A 7,438-nucleotide genomic window follows, 5' to 3' on the forward strand; every position below is an offset into this window, starting at 1 on the left:
TAGGAAAGCAAATGCTAAAGCAGTAGCCAAGAAAATTACAAGTGAGGTAATCTGCTGATATGGGATACCAGAGGTCATTGAAAGTGACAGAGGGACACACTTTATGGGGAAGGATTCCAGGAACTGTTAAAAGACATGGGAATCATATCTGCCCATCACATCCCTTACAGACCCCAAAGTTCAAGATGTGTGGAGCGCCTTAATGGTACTCTGCCATGGATCCACTGTTTATCTATGGCCCTGCACTCAGTAAGAAACACTCCTAGGAAAGACACAGGTTTAGCACCAAATGAGATACTGTTTGGCATAGCACACAGAACAGGCTGTTATTTTCTATAGCAACTACAACATGTACATAGTTATTTGTTGAACTATGTTGCTTTATTATAGAAACAACTAACTGAAATACATGCTCAAGTGATCTTTTCCATTCCAGGCCCTAATTTTGATGCAGGTACCCATAAACTGCAACCAGGGGACTCAGGGCCGGATTAATCATAGGGCTAACTGGGCTACAGCCCAGGGGCCTATGGCATGCAGGGGGCCCTTGAAAGTGCTCAGCAGCAGTATTGATCGGTCAGGGGCGGAGGCGCCCCCGGCGCGATCAGTACTGCTGAGCACTTTCACTGCGGTCCTTCCCCGGCAAGCTGTAGTCTCCTTACTGAGGAGAGCTCGTGAGTCTCGCTCTCACGAGATCTCCTCAGTAAAGAGCCGGAGAAGGAGGTAAGTGCCGGGGAGGGGGCAGCTCGGATCATGGGGGGGGGGGACTCATGGGGGAATGGAGGCCCCCTTAGCCCAGGGGCCTCCATTCCCTTAATCCGGCACTGAGGGGACTAGGTGACCATGAAAAAGCACGTCAGGAAGAGTCTTGAACCTAGATATGAGAGTCCTTCCAGGTCTTATTGATGACTCCCATGGCAGTGGAAACACAAGGAAATGACACCTGGATACACACATCCCATTGCAAGATCTTCAGACAAGGGGAGTCTGAGTAAAATGTATTTTACAAGTTATTTAAAGGTGCAAGGGACACCAGAGAGTGGTGTTCATTGAAATTAGCAGGAGGAATATTGATTACATGTTATTTTCCTTTGCTGTAGGCTGTGGATGTGTACTAGTCTAGAAAAGAAAGACAGATCTGGAAGAACCAGACTCACGCCAATAGTAATGTAGAGATCATTATACATAATGAGAAAAAATCTAATATGAAAGTCTAACCCAACCAAATAATGAAAAGAGTAACCCATGACTGTAGGGGTTTATACCCAATACAAAAATGTATTTGTGAGTATTGTGGCCCAACACATTATTACATTTACATTTACACAAGACAATAAGTTAATATTGGACTACCTCACAGTTAGTCTGGAGGGTACTGCCTGACCCTAAATATTCAAATTGAAGCCCAGGGTTGCACCTTTTTAACTAATGACACAGATAATCCAGGGAAAATAACTAATACTTACAAAAAATAAGACATGGAATATAATTTTTTAAAGGAGCACACTGGAGATGCTTATCTAGAAGGATAGTTTTCATGGCTGTTCCTAGCCAATTGGTTCAAGGGTATAGGAGGATGGTTATCAGGTTTTATATTTAGTACTTCAAGGACTGTTACTAATCCTTATTATTATATATATTAATGAAACTGATGATGTGGCTTATTAACAAGTGTATTAAAGCTAAGTTTTCCTCTTCCAGAAAAATTAAAGTTACCACATATGTCTTAACGGCTGTACTGTACACCCCATCTAATGAGTGCGAACCTTGAGGAACTCTCAGTACTACTGCCAGTTGTGATCAGTGCAGAAACCAAGAACCTTATCCTTGGAATTCACATGCTCGTTACTGAAGCCTATCCTTATGAAGATATACAGCACAATGGACAATCCCATCTATTGTGAAATAAGTGACATATAACACTGGCCGAGCGCACTGTGTATTTTCTCCCTCCCTTTCCTTTTTTCTTTCGATAAGAAATCCATAGTTAGAAGACAAAAAGGAAGCTCTAGGGGCCCCAGAGCCTCTCATGTTCACTGATATATGTGAAAATCTGACATCAGAGCATGCAGCAGGTGCAAGAGGGTTGTCGACTCATTGACCATCTATTAATATCAGCTAGAAGAGGGATCATGGACTTGCTGTTGGTGGGGGATGGGTTGTTTTATGTATCCAGTTTTAGGCATCCATATGCATATGTTCTGTTAGAAGGCTGTATGTGTATAAGTACAGGGCCGTAACTAGGGCTGTGCAATAGGGGGCAACCGCCCAGGTCACAATACTGAAGAGGGGCGCAGTTTAGGAATATTTTAGGTTAATTTGGTTAAAATCAGTTGTGTTTTTTTGTGGTAGGCAAAAAGAAGAATGTTGGAATTTACCCTTTTCCCTTTGTTTAGTCTGCTATTAATGATTTATGATTCTGGATTACCATGGCAACCACAGGCACATGACACATGATATAGTGAGCAGAAAGATTTTGGAATATCCATCTCAACTATGTCTGCACTGTGACATCCTCCTTCAAATTTTCTCAAAACAAGCTTCTATCTTTCAATATGAGGGTCCATAGTATTATAAATATTTGTATATATATAATAATAGAAATGTTTTGTGTGGCAGATGTATTGTTTGCCATATATTGTATAATTTTCAGATGTTTTCTTCTTCTATGATTTGTGTGAATACTTTGTTGTGTTTACATTTTAATAACATAATATCTTTGGTTATTTAAACTACTCTAAAGGAAAATTACATGCTTATAAACTGTTTTAATTGTATTTAAAGAATCTCTGATTCTGATGGATCAGTATATATTCTCTGTGTTCACCAAGCTTACCACTTTTCACCCTGGGTACTATACTGGAAGTGATGTCAGGCGTCACAAATATTTTGGATGCTCAAGCAGCATGCACAGTGTTGGTGCTATGTCATATTATACAACACTATGAGTTTTCCCAAAGCCTTCAAAAACAACAAATAACACAGAAAGCGAAAACAAACAACTTTGCACTAATAAGCATTGGTTACATACAGCACACCCACATCTAAGGAAAAGCAGATTGCTGCACCCAGCATCCATTGAGTGGGTGGACATTCGAGAGTAAGTGGGAGTGAATGGTAATGTGGGAAGTTAATGTAGTGAATTGTGTACTAGTGGCTAATAGTAATTTCACATGTCTCAATGCCAGAAATGTTGCTCGACCCATTTGTGCATACCATATTGCCTGCTATATTAACCACCACGTTGAACAACTCACCCATTACACAGACTCCCCTTATATTTTTAATATTTAGTTATTTATTCAACTCCCAGCTTGCAGTCACTGTTTCCAGACAGTCCAGTGCAATCTGTTAACACCAGTTCTGTCAGAAGGCTTGCAAGACACTACTTTTTATGTCCCCTCTGGTTCCCATGATGTTGAATGCTGGGTATTAGAAGGAAATCATCTTCCTTGACTTCCTGGACTTATTGGTTTAGGGTCAACCCTCTGCTGCATGTCCTCTGGGACCCCCAGCTATAGCTATACCACCAGATTCTGAAGAAAAGGGACATGTATAATAGACACCAATTTGTTTCCACATGAGGTGGTTAATCACAGAAAAGAATGATTGATAGTCTCCAAGAATTAACCCATTTGGGTGAGTTGGTGCTCTAAGCTGATCAGCAGTTCTGGTCCATAGTGGCTGACAACCAAAGCACTACCAATAAAGTGGAGTAGTAGCAGTCTGTGCTCACTGCTTCTGCAATAAAAAAGAGTTCCTTACAAGTCCTTACTGTTACCAAGTATCTAGCATGACCGTATCTCTGTCAGGGCATATGTAAACAGTATAATAGTATTTTGTCATTAACATACAAAAATGCCATATGTTGACATTTGAGAACACAACAGGAAATGCCATCATTATTATTACTCATGAGAGGGGGCCCGAGGTGGCCTTAACCTTTATTGATAGTGTCTGGCACACCACTTTCATCACATGGGTTTACCAGTGCTGTTATATTTAATTTTGAGAGGGAGCTGCTATGTAGTCCATTGCGGGACAGTGCTGCTATACAATCAATGGGGGTAACAATGGTGTTATATAATCAGTGAACTGGGACAATGCAGCTAATATATAGTAGCTGTGGAAATAGTCGGAGGATTTCTTCTTTTTCAGATGAGGCCTATTAATTTCTAGTTATGCCTCTGCTAGTAGTATAACAAAATTCCTACTGCTCATCTGTAGTGTTAGCTAATAAGCTCTATATCCCCATGCAAGGAAACAATGACTTGTCAAGAAAGAAACTCAAGTCCAAAGTATTCTGTAAACTGACATTTTCATGGAACAAAAGCAAGAAATAAAGGGTAGCTGTGGAAATGCTCATAACAGGCTAATGCAGCCCTCCATCTGGACTAGAAATGGCAGAACAAACCATTAAATGTCCAGTTTTCAGTTTTCCTTCTAAAATATTGCTCGGTTCGGTTCCATTTATGTCTTAAATGATTTTGCTCCAGTTAGAAGACATTGGGACTCCTACAGGCATCACTTCAGTGTGCTTATTGTTTTTAATACATTGCTGAGCGAGCCCCTAGCAATGTGATTTTCATATAACGTACCCATTGAATGTACAAAAGGTGTCTTAATGAATGAATAGACTGATTATTTTCCACCATCTCTGAGTACGTGAAAAAACCAAGACATTTTGTAAGGAGAAAAATGCTCTGTGTCCCTCTGCTGAACAGGGAATTCTCCCCTTAAAATGCCTTCTCCTTTTCCACCTACAAAGCAAAATCTCTTATTTGTATGTGGGTACATGACTACTGTAAATGTATTCATGTGCAAAGCGTGTACTCAGCAATGAACAGTCCTCCAGAAGAAACAAAACTTTTCAACCCAACTGACACTGCCTTTTATATATTCAAAATCTAAGAGATGCATAAAATTGGACACATTTGCATCCAATTATGCATAAAAAACAAATAAAGTCAGTTATACAGAAATAAAGTTTCAATAATAGCATTTTATTGGGAAGCAGTGTTCATGAGCAAGTCACAAACAGGCAGAAATTAGGAGTGCTGATTTAAAGAAGATAAATGAGGGTAAATCTGCAAGTGAAAAGGCATCCAAAGGCATAAGGTCAGATGTGATATCTTCATTTACCATGGTAAAAATTCCCTTGGCTCTGGCATGGATCAGGACAACAAGGTTTGCATGGATCAGGACAACAGGGTTTGCATGGATCAGGACAACAGGGTTTGCATGGATCTGCCAGGAAAGAGCTCAAACATTAGTGTATAGAATCAACTTGAAGATACGTTTACATACAGACTGCAGATAGATGTACTTAGTTTTGGTCAGAGAAGACATGCCCCAGTAAGGCTTGGTAGCCAATGAAAACTTTGTTAACTTTTCTGATCAACTACAACTTGACTTTTAGAATGCTGGTTTGTGGATTTGATGCCAACAGAATAGATACATATTTAAAATGAGTGTTTTAATTTCAAGGTTAATGAATGGGGTTTAGGATATTTAATTTTCAAAGACTCATCAAAGGCATACGTGCACAATTTTAACCTGAACTTCAGATACGTGAGGGAATTCAAGTTTCTTAATCACAACTATACAAATAGTTTCAATTCCCAGCTTTCTATTCTTCCCATGCAACCAAAAATATACTATAGTGAGTATATAATGGATAGTCTATTCTGCACTTTTAATTATAAGGTGGAGCATCTTATAAAGGCAAAATTTACAATATCGGTAGTTGAGTACTACCATGGAACTCACAAGTAATATCATCTATCCTTACAGAATTCTATAGAATGGGGTTAGCCATGCATTAAAATATGAGTATAGAAGTATAATTAATAATCGTAAAACATAGTAGTGTGATGCTAATTTTCTAATCCAATTAATATGTTTAGAAACAACAATGTCTAATTATAATGATAGCATATTAATAACTTTATATCAATAATCTAGTTTCATGTGCATCATTTCAGATTTTGTGCAGGCTTTGCCCCCTCCATGATATCATTCATCTTTACCTTGTTGGTGATGATGTTGGTTTTGGCCATGGTGATGACCATGATGATGGTGGCCATGGTGCTGGAGCCTAGGTTTACATGCTGAAATAAATAAAAACATGTGTATTTTCTGCTTTAATAGCAAGTCATTTCCATGCGCTGTTCTCTACAAACTGGTTCACTACAGGTTTATCGAAAACAATTACATTATGACATATTACATTGTATGATAGTATAAATAAGGTTTATTTTATATTTTATGCTAGGCTTTCTGCTGTAATTTTTGTATCCATGGCTACTAATAACAGTTATTGAATAAATGGTGGTATAAAAACTGGTTCGTTTACGGTGAGGATGTATTGTATAGAAATGAAACGAGAATAGTGGTCGAAGTTGCACTATACAGTGTCAAGAAAAGTGACTGCTGTAGTCTATATTAATATCTTAATGGTCTCCTTCACCTAAGAAGACAGATAAGTGGTGGTTTTCTACTGCTGTCCTTCAGTAATTAGCAGGATTATGGTTGGCAAAAAAATTGACATTTTACGTTTTACTATTAGTTTTCTTTACAAATAGTGATTTAGAATTAGTCCATTGTAGTAAGAAATGCCTAAAAAATATAATAGTTCATTTAGTGAGAAAGAGAAAAATAACATAAAGTCAAGTGTAGGTCATAGGTCATCAGTACATATATTGTTTCTTATATTATATTAAGCGTTATATACAGAGTTTCAACTCACGGTCCTGGCACGGATCTAGGCAGACAGATGGCCTTTGGCATGGGTCCTTGCAAGGATCCTGACATTGGGTCTTTTGGCTGCATTGTCCTCCCTTGACTCCAGACATGACTGGTTTCTGGTTCAGCTGTGTCCTTCTCTTGAGAAGTTAGAGGTGCAGAGACTTTTTTGAAGATGTTTGAATAGCTTGAGATCGGTCCTTTTATATATACACAAAGTGGAATGGAAATTGGGACACATTCTTTTACTGGATAGTCATGACAAACTTTACAAGGTGCATAAAGATTTATTTATTTAATACATAGATGCTTATTTCCTTATTACTTATAAATGGGTGTTTCCCACTCAAAATATGTTATTTACTGTAATAAATTCCATGATTTAAGATGTGAATCAATGGGTATTATTTCTAAATTGAGATGAATACATTGTAAAAACATGTAACACATTTGTGTGACTTATTATGTCTGCCATGTATGATTGTTAGGAACCACGTGTAGGCGAGCAATTGTTTTTTTAATATTATCATCCCTGGTAATACTAATATATGATAATGGAAAAAAAGATTTTTATTTTTTAGTAAGGGTTTTCCCCTAGTAAGGTTATTTACCAATCCAATTTGATTGAGGTATAATTGAGTTTCTTGGGATAATAATTACAATAAAAGCTCGCAATCTAGAAATCAAATCATCC

The 7,438-nt window shown here is 38.0% G+C and overlaps 1 long non-coding RNA gene across 1 annotated transcript; it reads right to left on the bottom strand.

Annotated features, from left to right (window-relative positions):
- Positions 1–5,086: 5,086 nt before the first annotated feature.
- Positions 5,087–6,913, bottom strand: LOC142160324 (uncharacterized). Its single transcript, XR_012693154.1, has 3 exons — positions 6,749–6,913; positions 6,030–6,110; positions 5,087–5,247 (listed from the first exon to the last, which is right to left on the bottom strand). It is a non-coding gene; the product is annotated as an uncharacterized LOC142160324 (long non-coding RNA).
- Positions 6,914–7,438: the final 525 nt, after the last annotated feature.

Source organism: Mixophyes fleayi, chromosome 6, assembly GCF_038048845.1.
Source record: "Mixophyes fleayi isolate aMixFle1 chromosome 6, aMixFle1.hap1, whole genome shotgun sequence".
Taxonomy (NCBI): Eukaryota; Metazoa; Chordata; class Amphibia; order Anura; family Limnodynastidae; genus Mixophyes; species Mixophyes fleayi.